Genomic DNA, 22042 nt, shown 5'->3' on the forward strand with positions numbered 1-22042 from the left:
CAATGGTCAGTAGCGGTCGGTTGTGCGAATAGTCCCAAGGCAGCACAACGTCCTGAGTTCTGGACGGCACCCAGGTGATGTTGCCTGGGTGCCGCACTGGTTTTGGGTATCCTACAATGCTGCTCCGAATAACGGCGTGGGGCGTCCCGGGGGGTGGCTCGTCAGTAGCGGTCTGTTGTGCGAATAGTCCCAAGGCAGCAGAACGCGCTGAGATGTGGATGGCACCCAGGTGATGTCAAGTAAGTTGCCGCACTGGGTTTGGTATCCCACAATGCTGCTCCGAATAACGGCGTGGGGCGCCCCGGGGGGGGGGTGAGGCGGCGTGAACGGGCCTCCCCAGGTGGAGGCTCGTCTGCTGTAGTGGGGCGCCCCTTTACCGTTTCAGTTGCCATTCCGCCCGCTTTTGGTACACTGTGTCAAAATCCGCCATTCAGCTGAGTTGCGCCCACTCTTGCGGTGCAGCGATAGGCGGCTGCCACAGGACTCTCAAAATGGCGGCAGGCTCTTTCCTTTTTGGGCCTGGTCCACTGAAATGGCCCTGGGACACCTTGGAAATCGGATGCTTGTCTGCTAGGTCTTGGACCCCATTCTCGAAAGCGTCCCCTCAGCCTTGAGGATTCTACAAAAGTCTTGGGGGCCCCCGACTCCTGCAGGCTTCCGGTGGGGAGCGGCTGCCATGATTGCTCGCGGAATGACCACGACGGAGCCACGAGATGGTGGTGCTCTCATGCTGACGCCAGCTTCAGTCTGAAACATCCAGAAACAAGGTGGGGCTTTCATCGTTTGGGGGAAAAAAAAGTTTTCATCCAATGAAAAGTGTTATTTTTAGGTCATATGATCAAGCCTTCCATCATTAGGAAACCAAAAGTAAAATGAACCAATGAAAAGTTTTATAAACAAGTCACATGACCTGTTATGCGGAATAGGGTATAAAAAGCGTAGAAAATCCGTTGGCACGTGAGGCGGCGTCAGTAGCGGACCGATGTGCGAATAGGCCGAAGGCAGCACAACGCGCCAAAATCCGGATGGCACCGAGGTGGTGTCTAGCAAGTTGCCGCACTGGTGTGGCCATCCTACAATGCTCGAAGTCGGCGTGGGGCGCCCCGTTGGCCTGTGAGTTCGCGTCAGTAGCGGACCGATGTGTGAATAGGCCGAAGGCAGCACAACGTGCCAAGATCCGGATGGCACCGAGGTGGTGTCTAGCAAGTTGCCGCACTGGTGTGGCCATCCTACAATGCTGAAAGTCGGCGTGGGGCGCCCCGTTGGCCTGTGAGTTCGCGTCAGTAGCGGACCGATGTGCGAATAGGCCGAAGGCAGCACAACGCGCCAAGATCCGGATGGCACCGAGGTGGTGTCTAGCAAGTTGCCGCACTGGTGTGGCCATCCTACAATGCTGAAAGTCGGCGTGGGGCGCCCCGTTGGCCTGTGAGATGGCGTCAGTAGCGGACCGATGTGCGAATAGGCCGAAGGCAGCACAACGCGCCAAGATCCGGATGGCACCGAGGTGGTGTCTAGCAAGTTGCCGCACTGGTGTGGCCATCCTACAATGCTGAAAGTCGGCGTGGGGCGCCCCGTTGGCCTGTGAGTCAGTGGGGGTTGTTTGAGGATCTGACTGCATTGGAAAGCAATGTGATGCTGTGCGTCGCCCCCAAGATGAAGGTTCCTCGGCTGCAGTGGGGCGCCCCTTGGTGTTTCACTCGCTATGCAGCTGAGTTGCGTGCGCACTTGCGGCGAATAGGCCGAAGGCAGCACAACAATATTTTCTGAATAGAAGACACCACAAGGCGCTGAGATTCGGTTGGCACCGAGGTGGTGTCTAGCAAGTTGCCGCACTGGTGTGGCCATCCTACAATCCTGCTCCGAATAACGGCGTGGGGTGCCCGAAGGGGGGGGGGAGGCGGCGTGAACGGGCCTTCCCAGGTGGAGGCTCGTCTGCTGTAGTGGGGCGCCCCTTTACCGTTTTAGTTGCCATTCAGCTGAGTTTCGGCCGCTCTTGATGCTACAGCGACAGGCGGCTGCAACAGGACTCTCAAAATGGCGGCCTGTTCTTTGGATTTGGGCCTGGTCCACTAAAATGGCCCTGGGACACCTTAGAACTCGGACGCTCGAATTTTTTTTCCTTTCCTCTACATGCAAAAAAGGTAAATGCCCGGTACGTTACCTGCCTCATCTGCCACGATGTACTCTCCAGAGGAACCGAAAAAAAATATAGTTATGGTAACTATACCATGCATCGTCATATGGAGAGGTGGCACCGATTAATTATAGTGCTGCACAAAAGAGAGATTTGGAGGAGAACCCCCGACCTGCCAGTACATTCACCAAAGAAGTGGCACTGACAGCATCAGAGGCAAGGGAAACGGTCCCAAGTATTTAGAAGAACTTTGGAAAGATTAAAATGACATGTTTAGATTGTGGCAAATTAATTTCATGTGGACAGATGAGTGTTACTCTAATAAATACAGCATATGAACATCATCATAGTCGATGGTTGGTAGAGACATTTTGACTATATCCTGGACCTGCCCGTCCTCGCCCAAAATGGCGCCGGAATAAATGGAACTCGTAACTCCTTGTTGTGTACTGGTTGCTGAACCTTGAAATCACGAGATACGTATGCAGTTTTGAAGCACATGGCGGGCGGGGACGAGAATTGATTGAATATTTCGACATCCCTATTGATATTAAGTTCTGATGTGTTATTGATTACTGTACTATTGAAAGTTCGAATTAACGTCACCCATGGTACTTGCCCGCAAATGTATATCTAGATAATTTTATTGTAACTGGCTCTGTCGTATTTTAATTATAAAATGTACGTCCACCGATTCCGCAACTGTTAGACACCTTAGTTCTTGCAACCTAATGGCCCGCCGGTTACGTTCCTCTACAGTGTAAATGTCTACTCATCATATATGATTACAGTTTGCTCCGTGGCCGGCCCACGTGGTTATAGGCCCGTATTTGTATACTGACATTTTCACAATAAAGGTTTTTAAAAGAAAACATGGTAGTAGTATTTACATTGGTAAAGTTTTTAATAATAGTCACTGTTTTAGAATCAGTAAAAGGCAAGTGAAATAAAGCAGTCCAATTACATGAAGGGTAAAAGGTATAATACGCAGGAACGCAGTAAAGATAAATGGTCAAGGGCTGTTGTGTTTCTACTTCTGCAACATAAAGTGATCGATAAGAATCTGATATTCAGGTGTATCGGCGACTAAGACAGCAGGCCGAGCCTCTTTTGCTCAACGGCTCCGTCATGGGACGAAGAAACGCCCTTTTTCTCGAAAAAGGAATATATTTTACTTGCAGGACAGTTGTAAATTTTCCGGGAAAGTACATTAGCCTGGAACATTATAACATATGTTTAAGAAAAAATAATGTTCGAAAGTAATAAAAAGCGTAATTTTTAGGTCATATGACCAAGCCTTTCATCATTAGAATAAGAAAAGTAAAATGAACCAATGAAAAGTTTTATTAACAAGTCACATGACCTGTTATGCTTACGTTACGCGCTGCGCGCCGCGCCCCAGATCGCTTCCGGGAAGCTGCGCTTCGTGCACCGGAGCACTTCCGGATGCGCTAACGCGGCGCGTCATATGACGCATTACGCGACAACGCAGGTCCAGAATATAGTCAAAATGTCTCCACCAACCAGCGGTCGGAACACAACCCCTTTCAGCAGGCTAAATAGTTCTGTTAAATGACAACAGAAGGGACGGGCAACAAGAACCATCAGTCAAAGAGGGGAGGGCAAGTTCTTCTCTACCGGGTCACGTTGGGGCGCTACCGGAACTGATCGAATTGGTAGTCTACAGTGTTTCTGGATGTTTCAGACTGAAGCTGGCGTTAGCATGAGAGCACCACCATTTCGTAGCTCCGTCGTGGCCATTCCACGAGCAATCATGCTAGCCGCTCCCCACCAGAAGCCTGCGGGAGTCGGGGGCCCCCAAGACTTTTGTAGAATCTTCAAGGCTGAGGGGACGCTTTTGAGAATGGAGCCCAAGCTCTAGCAGACAAGCGTCCGAGTTCCAAGGTGTTGCAGGCCCATTTTAGTGGACCACGCCCAAATCTGAAGAGCCGGCCACCATTTTGAGAGTCCTGTGGCAGCCGCCTATCGCTGCACCGCAAGAGCGGGAGCAACTCAAGTACATGGTGAGCGAGGCGCTGTAGTCAAAAGAGCAGGCGGTAAACAGCTGAATAGCGGAAGAGGCACAGTGTAGCAAAAGCGGGCGGAATGGCAACTGAAACGGTAAAGGGGCGCCCCACTACAGCGTGTCTTTAGGTGAAACGGATTGTGGGACAAGGCCAAGAATGGAAGAGTCACCAAAAGGCAAAAAGTTCCGCTTGACCCCGGGAGCCGGCCACCTATGTCGGGGGCGATCTCAGGCCACACCAGGGCAACACGACTTGCGGAGGGGGCCGGAGCCAAGCGCCCCCTCCGAGTCCGCGCCATGACACCGTCCCTCGGGGGCCTCCGTCAAGCGGTTCAGGGTGGCACCGCATCACATTGTTTTCAAATGCAGTCACGTCCTCAAACAGCCCCCACTTACATTGAGAATAGTGAAGCTGTAGCAAGTGCAAATAGGCTTCAGACAGTGTTACAAGCACTCCTCAAAACTTTGAATTATCAGAGTGCATGAGTTTCATGCTCGATCGATTGAGCTAGCCGGATCGGGCAACAAAAAGTATAAAATAGTTATGTAAATAGTTATTTAATAAAATGTTTTACCCTGTTACTTTGCTGGTGTGTTGTATATATTTGTAATATTTGCATAGAGTTTATCGTTATTTTGGGCGGGGTGGGTGGCGGAGCCGAGCTGTCTTGCAGCCATCATGGTGTGGAGCTCAGTTCATCTCACTAGTTTCGAATTTCTCATGAGGGGTTGTTCCTAATGTTTCTATTTTAGCGAGGTCAAAAAGAGATCCCATTAGTGGCCTACTGATTTTGCTCGATTCCTTTTGTTTTTTAACACGATTTTTCACTATCTGCAAAGACTAAACAGAGTATTGCGACTCTGTGCTTGTTTGTAAATAGAGAATGAACCAAAGAGAAACAATTCTAAAACAGTAAATGCTTGGATAACAATCAATCAAATGGAGAGAGAAGCAGGCACGACGGATTACAACGGGGGCAAAGGCCTGCGTTAACTACCCTTCACTATCTGCAAAGAGAGAGTACTCCTAATAGAAATGAGGGGGAGGGGGGGGCAGCATTCAAAGCAGATCAGTGTGCATAAACACGAAAATGTTTTTACTTACCACGTACTTGACATTCGACAGCTTATGATATTTGCTATTAAAAAACCATTAAAATTCACTGAAAAAAACATAGGTTATAGACCATATATAGTTAGGAATTAGCATTTACAAAACCTTGAAAATTCACTGAAAAAACCATAGGTTATAGACCATATATAGTTAGGGATTAGCATTTAAAAAACCTTATTTTACTCACACAAAACCATTGAAATTCCATATATAGTTAGTTGCATTAACTATATATCGCGCACCCGCAATCCACTGCTGATGATGTCACATATTACATCATTCATGACATGGTCAGTGACATCACTGATGACATCACTGATGACATCTCAAATGACATCACTGATGACCTCACTGATGACATCTCAAATGACATCACTGATAACATCTCAAATGACATCACTGATGACATCTCAAATGACATCACTGATGACATCACTGATGACATCTCATTTGACATCAATGACCACATCACTGATGATATCATTCATGTGACAATACAATGCATCTCCTCACACTTTAATATAACCTCTGTTACACCCAGTGTTAAATACAGAGTATAATTTTTGAAACCATTGACACACCAATACTAGTTACTACATACGCACTCAGTGATTCCTATGTTTACACACACATTCACTCATTTACCCATACAATCATTCATATATACAATCACTCATCTTTACAACACTATCATATGCACTCATACACCTATACAGACTCTCACACTCTGTCACTCATCCATGGAGTTACTCACACACCTAGTCAGTCCTGTAAAGAATCAATCACACTTCCATTTTCTAATCTATACAGTTAAACATAGAGCACCTTACATTTTGAAACATATACTAACACATACTTACTCTCTTATACAATCATTGATACAAGTACACATTGATCTGCACAGAGTCACACACCTCCCAGCCAGCCACACACACACTCAGTGTCCCATACAAATACTTGGGCAATCAATCAATAACCCATATAGTTACTCATATAGCTACTGATCAACACATGCAGCAGTTTACAGAACAACAGACATAATGATGCACAAATTAAGACAGTTTAGTCACTAACCCATGCACTCAGTGAGACACATTTAATCACTCACTCATACAGTCAGTCACGCACCTACTAAATCCTTCATCCAGACACTTCTACATCTACTCATTCTTCAATATGTAAAACATATTTAAAATTTACAGAAACACACAGTCACTGGATGATGTCATCAGTGATGTCATTTGAGATGTCATCAGTGATGTCATCAGTGATGTCACTGACCATGTCATGAATGATGTAATATGTGACATCATCAGCAGTGGATTGCGGGTGCGCGATATATAGTTAGTGCAACTAACTATATATGGAATTTCAATGGTTTTGTGTGAGTAAAATAAGGTTTTTTAAATGCTAATCCCTAACTATATATGGTCTATAACCTATGGTTTTTTCAGTGAATATATATATATATATCCAGTCAGTGCTTTATTAGGGAAAGAGTTGGATTGTGGAAGGGTAAAATTTGCTATTTTCACTCCAGTCAGTTCAAAATTAAAATCAACAAAATAAGATCAACAGAGTAAACATATTTTTTTAAGTAAAAAGATATATAAATATGTAAAATTTTTAAATAGAAAATAAATGTAATATTAAAAAATAAAAACATATTATAATGTTAAATACATAACACAAATACCTTAGAATATTATATAATTAAAAAATGAAGCATATAAATATTTTTATTTTGAAATTATTTCTAGCAAACACATTAGTTAGTACATAAATTGAGTCTATTTATATCCTAGCCTATAAAACCACACAACTCACATCAATTTCCTTTTTTACATAATTATCAATTAAACAAATATTTTTAGTTAAAGTACAAATTAAAACACATAAAATTGAATTACCTTCTCATCCATTACACCTATAATCTGCACAACCTATACCTAAAATGTTACTGTAAAAAAGTTAATACCACATTTAAAATAAATGTTTAATTAAATAACTAATAATATTTAACAGCTAATTAAAAAGTATGTAAAATGTATTTACTCCCCACCCTTCACCCTTATAAACACAAAACTCAAACACAAACAACCAGTTAAACAAATACTCTAATTAATTATCAATTAATTAAATAATATTAATTATCAACTAATTATTAATTAATTAAAATTAAATTACTTCCCATCCTGTACCCCTAAAAAACCCACAACCCACAACTAAAGTTAATTACACAATTTCCATTTTTAATTGTCAATTAATGAATTAATCTTAATTAACAACTAATTATTAACTAATATAAAATAAATTACTGCCCACCCTTTACCCCGCAAACCCCACAACCTGCATCTAAAATGTACTCCAAAAAATGTAAAACATAATCAACATTATAAAATCTCAATTAAATAAATAGTAATAAATAAAAAATATTCTTTCATTTATTTTAATTAAATTACTTCCCACCCTATTCCCCTATGTACCCACAATCTGCTACGAAACAAAAAAACACGCAATTCTAATAAAGTAAAATTAATAACTACAAAAAATGTAACACCTATATTGAAAAACAAACAATACTTAAACAAAAAGATACAGAACATACATTTTAAATATATACTAAAATACAGAACACTAATTAAAAATTCAATATTTCAAACAACTATATTTTTGCAAACCATATTAATGACTTCTATATTTTTAAAATCGATATTTCTTACCTTAAAGTTGATATTCTTGACCACAGTATTCTTGTTGTCAATATATCGTTGTCACAATATTTAAAACTCGATATTAGTGTACGTCGACATTTCCAACTCGACATTTTGAATGAATTCCTGCTGGGATGGGGTATTTACACTCCCTATCAAATTGACATTAACTGGAGTGGGGGTAAGTACACTAGAGGTATTTATAAACCCTAAAATTAGATATGTGTCAGACGGGTCATACTCTGTGCTTGCTCTACCAGCATAAGGTGGACAGTCACTGAGTAGCAAGGGTTGGATCTTATGTGAGTCTCCCTGGGATACCTCACCAAGCCAACCTATTACATTTAGAGGGAAAGCAGGTCTAATGATGCTTGCAGGGACCTGAGGCCTGGTATACTTGTACTGCATGTTGGAATTATATGGTGGATTAGTTCTATGTTCAAGGTCAACCAGATTGTCATCCAGATTAGAAGAACCTAAAACTAAGTCAATTACGTCTGAAGAACAGTGTAATCTTTTCACACTAACAATGTCATCCTGTATAACACCCCGAACATGCCGAATCCAATGGATCGTCTTATTTTTAAACTAACTTCTGTCTCCACTGTTGAGGGAGTGAATAGATTGGGGATGTTTGCCATTGTGATATAACCACAAACTAGATGTTTCTCCCTGCTTCAAGGTAGATAAAGCTTCGCATGATTACCATGCAGGTTCCAGGGAGCATGAGGAATAGAAATATTTTCCCTGTTTGGCTGTTGCTTGATGCAGGAAGATTTAGTGACACTGGCAATTAAGGCATCCTCTACAGTTCTACAGCTCTGTGCTGCAGAAGGGGGTAAAAATCTTTCTAAATTAAGTCTTCCCAAATTAGTTGAGAGAGTATGTGAAGGTCATATAGGCACAGAGAAAGTGGAAGCAAGGCTCAGGCAAACATTGGGGGTTACTGGAGGCCCACTAGAGGTTAGTATTGTGTTGACTGTCAACGTTAAAGCTAAAACCAGAAATTTTAGGGTGCCCACCTCCTCCTTTAAAGATTGAACAAGGGAAATAAAAAATACTTTATTGGCAAATAGAGGGGCACCCAGACACTGGAAAATTGATGGAATGCTGCTCGTGGTTAGTGCCTTCGGTGACCTTACTAATGGCATTTGTCCTATTTGCTTACAAATCGCTCAAGAGAGCAAAACGATTACTGCAAGGAAAGTCAATCACATTAAAATCAGTATTAGTATTCAAGATAGCAGAGGGGGAAAGGGGCACAGGTGAAGCAATAATATCTAATGGGGAAGAAGAGCACTATGCTATCTGAGCAATTGAGGACAGTTTCCCTGCCCCCTGGGTCTCAAAAACATCTCATCAGAAGCTTGAAGAATAGAAGCAGCAGGAGGTAAGGTGGCATATGGAGTAAGAATCTGTTCACAAGCCACCAGAAGATCATCATTCCTGTAGACAACACTGTTGCCCCAAGAGGTTTACCACTTTTCTTGGTTTTCTTCTGTTTACCGGCCCCCATACTCCTGTGTGGCCTTCTGTTTCACCATAGTCAATAAGCAGTGAAGGTGGCAAAATGTAAAGAGAAAATGTAAGCAAATAGGAAGCAGAAAACATGTGTCGTGACCTCAGGGGATGACTAAAACGCAAGGTAGAAACCAAAGTGCAGCAGTAGGCCAGAGAAAACAATTGCACACCAGGAGCAGAAGGCAAATTCTGATGAAACTTTTCAAGTGCTCATATGCTCGAGGAATACGTCAGCACAACAAGCCCTGGCATGTACGTTGAACCCAGAAAACCATAGTGCCCGAATACTGTGCACAGCAGCAAAGTCCCCTTACCTCCCCCTGGTCTAGCAGCCACCACCTCCACCCACACAAATGACCAGTGATCATAATCCGTAGCCAAAGTCATAAGGGGCTTTACTTATAGAGGAGACTACAATTGCAACTTGTTACTGGTAACTGTCTTTAATCCAACAAGAGGGTTGTAACTAGGGGCTGTCTTAGTTCTCGAGCACAACTCAGTGCAAAGTAAGACGGATCAAGATCAGCTACACCAATAGTAGCCTATTGCCAAGGTCACCACTACCCTAACTTTTATCAAGCAAAAGGTAGCCAGCAGATGCTGCACCCCGCCCCTAACACCCTGCAATTCACCTGAGACCTCTCACCTCTGCAAGAGGACCGGGCGCAGTGACGGGGTGGGTTCAGCTGAACTCTGGACTCTGTCATAAACAACTGAGAGTTACCTTACTGAGGGGACCAACTGAACTGAGGAAGGATTACTGGGCCCTCAGCAGTGCAGCAGTGCAAAATCCCAGAAAACATCCAGTATGACTTCCTTCGTTACTGCTTTCCTCCTTCCTTGCTATCCCAACATGTGATATGTTCTGTGTGTGTGGGTGGGCACAAGCATGTCATCAGGGGGAGGCTCAATCAACACTGTTCCACCGTCTAGTAAAGTACACTGTGTGTGCCAAGGTCCTGTAAATCAAATGCTGCTAGTGGGCCTGCAGCACATTGTTGTGCCACCCACATGAGTAGCCGCGTAAACCTGTCTCCGGCCTGCCATCGCAATGTCTCTGAGTGCAATTTTAAACTACCCTGTTGACCTGCCAAGTGCATCCCCTAATCTACAAACAAGAGGGATCACTGTTCCTATCTGAGAGAGAGAGAGAGAAAAAGAGAGAGAGAGAGAGAGAGAGAGAGAAAGACATGGACAGACCAGAGAAGGGGGGTAATAAACAATATTATTTTTTGTTGCCCTCACACACCCATGGGTTGTCATGCTTCATCATCAGGTGGGTGCTCCTCTTTGGGCCGGCACTGCAATGCCCTACGAGTCCCTTTAGTGGAGATCTTTTGTTTCAAATGTTGTATGATGATAGTGAGGGTATCATAATGTGGTGTGATTGGTGTAGTGTGGTAAGCTAAAATTGGCTAGGTTGTCAAATCTAAGCATTTTATTCAGTAGATTCCCTTGTCAAGATTACATTTTGAGTGCTACTTCTAGAGCAGAGTAATGTGTCCGAGTAGCTGATTAAGTTCACAGGCAGTTGTGTATTTGTTGTCAGACTTACAGTTGGGATGGCATTTGAGGTCCATGTGTATTTGCCCAGAAGGCCTCGTCTGTTCATGTGGGTGCTTAACCAGATGCCTCTAACCTCGCTGAACACATAATCATGATAACTGACTGCATCCCTTTCGAAGGAACTTTCAGATTTTTTTTATGCCCAGGGTTAATTGGCCCATCCTTTTAAACCCTGTATCATGTCATCTGTGGCTTCCAGAATCAAAAGGTTTCAAAAAAGTATTCTTGGTTTAGCAGGGTAAGCACAAATACGCCCTTCTCCTTTGGCGTGTGTGTGGTCTAACGGGAACAGTGCATACCCTCCACAGACACCCCCTATTGATCAGCTGTGGTCTGTGCAGGTAACAGCGGTGGGGCGGTGAGGCGGTGGGGCCAGATAAGGGAGGAATTCGAGGGACGACGCAGAGGGAAAATACATTATTTATTTAATTTTCCCTTTGCATCGTCCCTCGAAACCCCCCCTTACCCAGTCACACATCTGTTACCTGAACGGACCACAGTTGCTACTGATAATTCAAAAATGAGCGTTTAAATATCCCATCACTCCTGCCTGCCTCTTGCTCATGGACTACTGTACAAGTTGAAACCGAAAATCAAAGCCCCCTCGCCCATCATTGCAAATTTCTCCCGCAATCTCAATTGAAAGCAGGGTAAGAGAGACCCAATGCTTATAAGACGGCACCTTTAAAAATGTCCCCCAAAACTGGTGACATAAAAACTCATTTCACATGTTAACTGTACCAATGTGCTGGATGTCAGTCTCTCTACAGGTCTCTTAACGTATTTAAAAATCTACAGCGCAAAGAAAACACGGAAGAAATTGGCAAAAGTTATTTTCCGTCCTACAAATCTGTTCTGCACTACGTAACTAATACAAGTCAATGTCTTTCTTGACAATCATACCGTTTTCCTTCTTTAATAAAAAAAAATATGTTTTTTTTTGTTTTAAAGGATTGTTTATTAGGCCCCTTTTTCCTTTTCGCTTAACAAATTTCATCATTGTTTGGTAACCCTGTCTTTGGAGGATTACCAGCCCTTTCCTGGTTTATGCTGAACATGTTTAATTGTTATATTGTTTAATTAATTGCATGTCTATTACAATATGGTGTTTATCTTCAAAGCACCCTGGGCTATGTCAGTGATTAACCATTTTCCTTGATGTCTGTCTAAGTACTAATTAAAAGAAAATATGCTGCACCTTTCCTACAAAGACTTGCCATCATGTTTGTTGTGCACATTTTATTGTAGGACAAGCAAAGCTGTGGTCTCCATCTCCATCTGTATCACCGCTCAAAAGTTGTTTGACATGAAAACAAAAAGACTTCTCTGTTACTAAGGCTTGTTATGTTCTAAAGCTTTTTTTATCTTCATCGTGTCGAGGCAAAAATAGTGACCTATTAATTTCCCATATATTCTTGAAACTTAAGAGTGAAGAAAAATTGCACAGCAAAATATTTTATACATTCCATGATTGTGATTTATGATTGCCTCTTACTAGCAGCGACTCTATATTTTTAAAAACAGTTAACAATAATGCCATTTTTCTAGTAACGGGTGACGCTGCAATGTTTTTTTTCTGTTCCCAAATTTGAATAATTATCACGATTAGTCCAGCAATGAGAAGTTTTTAGCAAGTGGGTTTTCATGTTAAATTCAGTTCTTTCCCACCCATTTCACATTCTTCAAAAAAAAACCACAGAGTACCTGCAGCCATCCAATTTGTAAGAAATTTAAAAAAAATGGTTTTAAAGTTAACTTGCACGAAAACAGGCATCTACTTTCTGATGTAAGAATGCAGAACTATGGTTCAGCAAGTAATGGAGATGTGCTTGAGACTGCTTGTGTAATAAAGACTTCAAACATCTCATGTCTCCCTGTAGTGAAAGCACTATCCCTCCACCGTGACCATTCAGTGGGTGTTCTACAGTCCCACTGTGGGCATGAATTTAATTCATTCAGAAAACTTTATTTCGGCCAAAGTGGCCTTAAAAGTACAGCTCATAAAACATATATTAAAATACACACAAAAGTACAAGGTTATTTTGAAACATTTAAAAAAGCACAGACACCAGAATTTGAAAAATTAACAACCTTGCTACATTGGAACATGATAAAGTTCATAAGAAATTTTGCTAAGAGGTGATTGCATAATACCTTTCGAAAAGTGCATAGTGCAATAAATAAATAAATACTTTATCTAAAAAAAATCATTAAAAAAGACAATTACATAGATCAGTGACACTCCCCTTAATCACGGGCTGCATATGTGCTACATTTAAAAAAAAACATTATTTCCCTAAAAGATCATGAGCCTCCCTGGAGAGTTTCAATAGAACCATTCTAGTGTTCCACCTAGAGAACAAAAATCCAGCAACTGAAAAAACGAGCGGGACAATGGAATCAGACATCAATATCCGAAAGACCTCTAGATAGTATCTACTGCATATATTCCTACAAATCTGGGCCAGCCACCGTTTCCTAGCTTTACGGTAGCCAGGACAACTGAAGAAAACATGTAACACTGTTTCCTCAGCAAAATCACATGCAGGGCAATGAAGCACTATCTGATTGCTCCACTTTGCTGTAAAACAGCGGAACGGCAAAGCCCCGTACCTGAATTGTAAGAAAAGCTTTCTTGCCTCCAAAGGTGTAATAAAATCTAAGACTACCTCAAAGCAAGATTTATCTTTTAGTTCTAGAAAGGCTAGAGATAGTTTACTTGTTTTGGGGCAAGAGTAAAGTTGGGCCATTCTAAATTCCTCATGACGGTTCTTCAGTTGTTTCCTCGAGATTTCATGCCAGGCACGAGCGGGTTCGGTCCACCAATCACCCAATCCCATATTAGTTAGAGAAAGTTTGATATAAGCAAACCAGGGGAGTTTTACTGCGCACTACAGCGACAAAACTTCAATTAATTCCTTCCTATATGATAAAAGTTCAGGAGTGGTCCACAGACGTCTCCAATACAATAAAGGTTTAAGACCTGACACATGTGCAATCGCCACCACTCCCACATCTAAACGCAAACGGAATTAATGGGGTGCCTATTGGTAGTCTGAACAACTGTCTCAGGTATTGATTTTCCAGCTTTACTAGTGTCTCAAGTTTCCAATGGCCCCATAACTCTGCACCGTATAATGCTCCACCGCGCGCTTGGGCCTTATAGATTTCTAATGCCGTGCTGATTGTTCTCTTATTGGATCTGCTAAATACCTTCATGAGGCCCCCTGTGGATTGAGCAAATTTTAATGTTGATTTACTAACGTGGGCCCCCCAGTCCATGTTTTCAGTAATGGTGATGCCTAAATAAACAAGCATTTACAATGCAATGGTTTCGCCTTTGGAAAAGTTAGAGCTATTGGCATTGTAAATGACAAAATTTGTATTTAGGTGTTGGTTTTGAAAACAGATAAATAAATGGCATTGTCATTTACATTGCCATTAGCTTAATGTCTCGCAAATGTGAGACCTATTGAACCCTACGGATGAGCTCAGCAGACAGCAATTACTACCACACACACACCCAGAGCCCCCTCCCCGCCCCCCCCACACACACACACCCAGAGATGCGCGGCTGTTCGCCAGGCGAAACCTAAAAAGGGGGAAAAAAGAGCGAGAATCTGTGAAGGAAATTTTTTTTCAACAATGGGGAAAAGAAGTAAAGGTGAAAAGAAGGAAAGGCTAAAGTGTGGTTCAATGGAAGAGTGAAAGGACAGATGTAATGATGGATGGAAACGTGAAAGGATGGATGAATGAATGGAAAATTAGAACGGTGAAAGCCCAGAGGGATGCATGAAAGAAGAGATGGATTGAAGGGTGAGGTAATCAATGGGTGAACGGATGGATGGAAAGATGGGTAAAAGGAAAGATAAATGGCCTGGAGTGTGTATGTATGGATAAATGTGTGAATGGGTAGATGAATGGATGGGTGAGGGGAGGCAGAAAGGTTAGATGGATAAATTAAAGAAATGATAAAGGACGAGATAGATGATAGATGAATAGATGAATAGATGAATGCCTAAAAGGATGACTGGATGGATAAATTAGTGAGCGAGTGATGGATAGATAGAACTGCGCACCGATAGCTGCATGAAATAGGGAAATAATGAATAGGTAGATGCACCACAAAGAATGGACGGATAGATGACCGGAAGGATGCCACTGTGAACGGAATTCTTCTGGTGTGGGTCGCATAGCAGGTATAGATCAAAGTGGGAAGTCACTTCGTTCTCTGCCTGCTCCCTTGACTGTTGACCTTGTCTGGGACAATAAACTGAGGGAAGCCGGGCAGGAAGCTGCGGCAGTAATTGCTTGTGCATATTAGTAACACATTCGCCAGGCCCCTGGCATTATGAGAGGAGAGATGGGGGGATACATTTTGCTTCTGTTTAGCTCTTGGGTTTCTCGCTGCTGGGTATTAGTGTGAAGTTTTCGTGCTCAGACTATGTTGAAAAAAGCTTGAACTGAAGAACGCGGCGATTTAATTAACATTGAATCCCGGCGCGCATGAATCAACCAAACAGTGTGATCCTCTGCAAAATGCCGTAACTCTCTGTAGGCCTCCTTGTTTGCCAAAATATTGAGTGCTTAGAAACGAGCTAACCATATTGCAGCTGTGACACACACTGGACGTTTACTTTTTTTTTATTTAGAGAGAAGTCCCAGTTTTAATGTTGTTAACCACTTTTTAAAACAAACAGATATCAATTCAATATTTACCATGTAAAGCCTTCTCTTTAAAAAATAAATGGATCTGTAACCTAACGTGAAAAGCGGCAGGTATCATCCGAGTGATAACATCCAAGGGGACAAAGACCCGGTAAGATAACGTGATGAAAAGAATTAATGCTGTCATTAGTAAAAAAGAGAAATTATAAAGGCATGTAAATAGGATAAAAGCAAACCGTCAGTTCAGGTGAAGGAAAGACAAGTGGGGGCATTCCGGTATTAAATTTTATTAGTAAACACAGTTTGGCTTTCTTGTGATCCATTGTTATTAATGCTGAAACGATTGTTAGCTACGAGGGAGCACGTAGGCCGTAGGAAGGAACAAAAAAAGACTGCCGAACTCCGGGAGATGGAAGGCAGGCCCGGTTACCCTGAACAGTATTCCAAGTCGTGACCTGCAGCTGAAGCACAGAGATCAGCGGAGGGCACTTGTTTTTAATGGTCCTTGTGTTTCATAGGCCTGGCCCATGGTGTGAAAAGTCCATATTCGTCTACTGTGCACTGCACACTTGTTTTCTTGATAATAGCAAATATGGAGTGTGTGACCCGCGCGTGGTGATCATCTTTAGAAACGTCATTATTTTAATGTACAAAATTAACCTTGTTTAATCATGCTGCCTTCCACGCCATTAATATACACAACTTTTAAATGAATTTGCTGCATTGGTCTCCAGTGGTGTTAGGCGCAATCCTGCCACAGAAAGAAGGGCGTTGTGTGTTACACAGACTTTCAAGAACATGGGCAGATATTTGCCCACTGCCAAGAAGCATTCGCCCAGTGCACTGTTAATAGTATTAATGGCCTTTGTTAGCACAACTTCCTGCACTGCACGCCGTCTGGTACAACGTAGACTGTGTGGCCTTATTTTGAAGCCACACATTTCTTTAAATGTGACGCAATGACGAGCCTTTTTGCCTCATGAACAGCGGTAGTGATGTGGTGTTGTGCAGGAGGGGAGCGGATGATCGCTGTGACGTCCTCCAGTTGGCTAAAATGAGCAGGCGACCACCACACCCTACAGAATGCTCAGGTTCCATATGAATAACATAAAGAAACATTATCCCTTAATATTGCTGGCAAAACAGCTTTCCGAGCAGACGGAAATAGCACAATGAAAAGAAGTTGCAGATCAATGCAATTCATGCCAACAGTAAACATGCTGGCCTGTATTTCACTTTCCATTGGTGCTGTCCTCTAAGGGGAACAGCCTCGACAGGGGACCAGCTGACGACTGTGTACCTACAATAACTGCACATATGTTAACATTTCGTAGGGCTCTCTGGGTTTCATTCTTGTAAGGTCCATGTGAGGTTAATAGAGTACCCATTTCTTACCCTTGCGCACAGCTGCAGCAGAGAGCACAGTGCAAAAGGGCAGATACATAGACTGCGAAACGTAGACAATGTTCATTCACACTATCACAACCATATCATGAATACACAACCACAGTCCGTATATTACTTTTAAAAAGCTGCACAATGTCAAAGAAGCTAAAAAGCGACCAGGACCGACCATCCCATCTATCAACACAAATCTACTATATGTTATGTTATGTTATGTTATGTTATGTTATGCAGGGGTTTTGTATAGCGTACGGCTACTCAGAAGAGTGTCCCGACGCTTTAGATTGCGCACTAATCTCATAACACAACAGGGAAAATAAAAGACAGAAATAAGAGAAACCTAAAAGGGGCCGAAACTAAGAGGAAAAGAGCCAGGTTTTAAGCCCTTTCCGAAAGGCCAACAAATTAGGAATGCTGCGCAGGGACACAGGAAGTTTATTCCATAACTGAGGTGCTAGTAGTTTAAAAGAGCGGCCTCCGATGCGGGCTCTCTTCACACGAGGAACCGCCGCAAGAGACAGGGCTTCAGACCTGAGCGGCCTAGCAGGCAGATAAAAGGCCAGCCTCTTCTGCAGGTATTTTGCTCCGGAGGCGTGCAAGGCTTTGTGCGCCAGAGTAAGCGTTTTAAAAATTATCCGCTTCCGGACAGGGAGCCAGTGCAGAGCCTCCAGAAGACCCGAGGCTCTGGCACGGCGCGATAGTCCAAAAATGGCCCGTGCTGCCGAATTCTGGACAACCTGTAGCCGTTGGAGCAGATACTCTGGCAAGCCGAGATAAAGGACGTTGGCATAGTCAATTCTCGAGCCTATGATCGCCTGCACCGTGATCTTCCTATGTTCCTCCGATAACAAGGGAAGGAACTTGCGTAGCATCCGGAGTAGGCCAAAGCAGGTACCAGTGAGACCGATTACCTGTGAACGTAGTGTGAGGCCATTATCGATCTTAATCCCAAGGTTTTTAGCCACCTGGGACGAACTTGCTGGTGGAAACATGTTCTCAGGCCACCACACTTTCCAGTCCGGATCCGAACTGCACCCAAAAAAGAGGACCTCGGATTTATCCGAGTTGCACTTGAGGCTATTGTGATGAAACCATTGAAACACCGCCTCAAGGCAACCCTGGATCCTACCTCCATCGAAGTCCGCACCCCTCTCACAGGTGAAGAGGAGCTGGGAGTCATCGGCATAAGAAACGATCTGGGCCCCGAAAGACTCCGCCAATGCCGCCAAAGGGGTCATAAAGATGTTAAATAGAGTTGAACTCAGGACAGAGCCCTGAGGAACTCCGACACCCAATGGCGACATCTCGGCGGAGCAAGCAGAAGCCCAGACCGTTTGTCGACGGCCTGCCAGGAAAGATCGAAACCACTGGAGCACCGTCCCTCGGAGACCAACCTCTGAGAGTCTTGCAAGAAGACCCTCATGCGGGACGGTGTCGAAGGCCGCCGACAGATCTAGCATCACCAGCATCGCTCTCCCGCCCGAATCCAGCACCTCCTTAATCGCCTCCGAGACTTCTAGGAGGGCTGTTTCGGTGCTAAGATTGGCGCGGAAACCCGACTGGGTAGGGTGCAGTAGGTCATGTGACTCCAGGTAATCGGCAAGCACCTTATGGACATGCTTTTCAATTACCTTTGCAAAAGCCGGCAGGAGCGAAATAGGTCTATAATTCGCCAACACCTCCACATCCAGGCCAGGCTTTTTAAGCAGGGGAATGATCATGGCCTGCTTCCAGGCCTGGGGAACCACACCCTGTGCAAGAGAACAATTCAACAGGGGGTTCACAAGAGGATTGATGACAGCTGCCATTTTAGCCAAAAATTTTGCCGGACAGGCATCCCGAGGGGAACCTGATTTAAGGCCAGCCATCAGGTCAAATGAGGCGGTCAGCGAGAGAGGAGGGAAAGCTGCCAAGGCCACACCTGCATTGAGTCGGGTATCAGCGGTATTCTCCACCCGACCCGGTATCTTAGGCTCCAGCACAAGGAAGGAGTCCTGGATCCGCTGGATCTTAGAGGTGAAAAAATCCGCAATCGCCCTGACCCAAGGCGCAGGAGGGGAAGACTGGGTTGGTACTGCGCGAGACGTTGTGAACTCCCGCACAACGGCGAAAAGCTCCTTACAGGAATTGGAGGCAGCTTCAATTTTTCTCGCGAAATAAGCCTTCTTCTCCGCGAGGATGTTCCGATGGTAAGCTTTCGCCACAGACCTGTAGGTGAGTTTCGCCGCTGCGTCGTAATTTGCGCGCCATGCTCTTTCCGCTACCTTGCATTGGCGCCGAGAGGCCGCCAATGCTTCAGTAAACCAAGGGGCAGAGGCACCTTTTTCAGGTTTGCGGAGGGGTCTCAGAGGAGCCAGATCATTAAGTCTCTCTGAGAACCAGGCCTGCAGTTGTTCCACATCCTCCTCTAAGTTTCCTGCTAACACGAAAGGGTGGTCCGCACAAGCTTGTGCTAGCAGTTCCGGAGTAATCCGGTGAAGTGCCCTGAATCCCACGGAAGACTGCCGGGGGGCGCCGGAGGGCTTCCTAACTTCCGAGAAGTAAAATTTCACCAACCTATGGTCGGACCAAAGAACCTGGCTAGGAGCCAACATCTCTATAGGGGTCGTAGAGAAGGTCAGATCTAAAGTATGTCCCTTCTCATGGGTCGGTCCGATATGATATGGAACCAGGCCCAGAGGGGCTGTGACCTCTCGCATTTTTATCGCATCGGCATCCGTTTCCACGTCCATGTGGACGTTAAAATCCCCGGCAACAATACAATGCTCTGCCGTGAGTAATAAGGAAGAAGTCACCGCCTGGAACTCCTCAAAGAAAGAGCCCATAGGCCCTGGCGGCCGATAGACTAGAAGACCCTTCATCGATTGGTGCGGTGAAAGGACAATGGCAAAGGCAAGGGATTCGCAATCCTTGATCGCGACCGAGGGGATGATGGTACAGGTGGCTATTTTATTTACTATTAGTGCAACCCCCCCTCCACGCCCCTTCGGCCTATCCTGCCTGAAGATGTTATACTCGGGCGGGAGAGCAGTAGCAACATCTGGGTTGGACGCCTCACCGAGCCACGTCTCGGTGAGCATCAGAAACAAAGGTTTTTCTGAGTCCAGCAGATCAAATATGTCCAGAGCATGCCTGCCCAGAGATCTAGTATTGAGCAGTAAGCCCAGATGTTTAGCGCTAACCACCACCTCCTGCGGCGCCCCGCCAAGATGTTTCTGCGGGCGCCAGCCACATTCAGGGCAGCAGTACTTGCCCTTGTGGCGAGCAGGAAACACCGTACGGCAGGAGCCGTTGATGAGTTGCAAGGAACGAAGTTCCGAACCCGAGTAGTAAAGCATCATGCTCACAAGCACAAGCTATATAAGGAATGCAATTGCCCAGACCTGCCCGTCGCCTCGTACGCCTCCGGGACGCTGACGGGCGCAGACGGGCAGACTCTGGCTCGACTCAGGCGAGAGTCAGGCGCTTCCGCTGCGCGTCTCCGCTGCGCGGGAGAAAGCGAGCTTTAAATACAGGCTCACCTGTTGTCCACGCAGAGCACTAGAGCGCTCTGACCAGTGGCACACTATCCACAGCAGTCCCAATATGGCGGCCGGGCGCCTCGAGCTACACTAACAAGGCACAGTGGGGACACAATTTAGGTGCAGGTATGTGGGCGAACTAGTGGCAGTTAAAATACAGATAGTACAATTATTATTAGAGGCTTTGTGCAAAACGAAAATTTCTTTTAAAAAAATTACAGCGCTGCGCGCCAAAATACACGCTAGCACCCGTGCGCATTTAAAATTAGTACAGCTTTCTCTAAGGTCGAGCCACACTAGGTGCTCGCCTTAAATACAGGCTCACCTGTTGTCCACGCAGAGCACTAGAGCGCTCTGACCAGTGGCACACTATCCACAGCAGTCCCAATATGGCGGCCGGGCGCCTCGAGCTACACTAACAAGGCACAGTGGGGACACAATTTAGGTGCAGGTATGTGGGCGAACTAGTGGCAGTTAAAATACAGATAGTACAATTATTATTAGAGGCTTTGTGCAAAACGAAAATTTCTTTAAAAAAAATTACAGCGCTGCGCGCCAAAATACACGCTAGCACCCGTGCGCATTTAAAATTAGTACAGCAGTACAGTATATGTTTTACTGCACCTGAACGGGACGTGGCATTATATTTAACAAATAAAATGCCTCGAAAGTCTTAATCCCGGCGTCCAGGCGTGAACAGTCTGTGTGATCCTGGGTAGACCCCCTTATGTCTCGCTGTTCTGAAGCATTTAGAAAGCAGTTGAGTGGCATAATCAAGTGCTCTTAAGAACTATCGCCTCTCAGTTCAAGGACTGCATGACCCCCACCCTCTAAGGAGCCTGACATCTGGCTAAAACCGCCTCGGCCGAGATGTGCTAATCCCATTATCCATTTAAGCGCTAGACGCCTGAACTGTTGGGGGAAGGATACGTACTCATGAGGAGGCAATAAGGGCCAGATAAACACTTGCCCGGACAGCGCCCTCAGCCAACCCCCCCCCCCTCCACCAGCAGAGAGGCATGCCATTCACCTGTTACTTTCTAGGATACAGCCGCGCTGCTAGGTACCGCCAGGGATGTGTGCCATTTATAAATTATACAATGAAGAAATGACAAGGGACTATGATGCCTCAAACTAGGGACTATCCTTAGAAAAAGAGGGTGGGTGCCACCCAAGCCGTGGGCGGGAAGGGGTTTGAAGCAGCACTCCGAGCCTGGGAAGTGCGGGTCCCACCTGATGACAAGCAGGACAGCGCCAAGAAGCCGAACAATTGGCAGGCTTTGAGCTTCACAGTGACTCCTGTGAACAGCAGCGACACTAGGATGTGTCCTGGTCTAGAAGCCTTGGCTGGCACCATGCCACAGCCCCTTGGCA

Source organism: Lissotriton helveticus, chromosome 10 (genome assembly GCF_964261635.1).
Source record: "Lissotriton helveticus chromosome 10, aLisHel1.1, whole genome shotgun sequence".
In the NCBI taxonomy this organism is placed as follows: domain Eukaryota; kingdom Metazoa; phylum Chordata; class Amphibia; order Caudata; family Salamandridae; genus Lissotriton; species Lissotriton helveticus.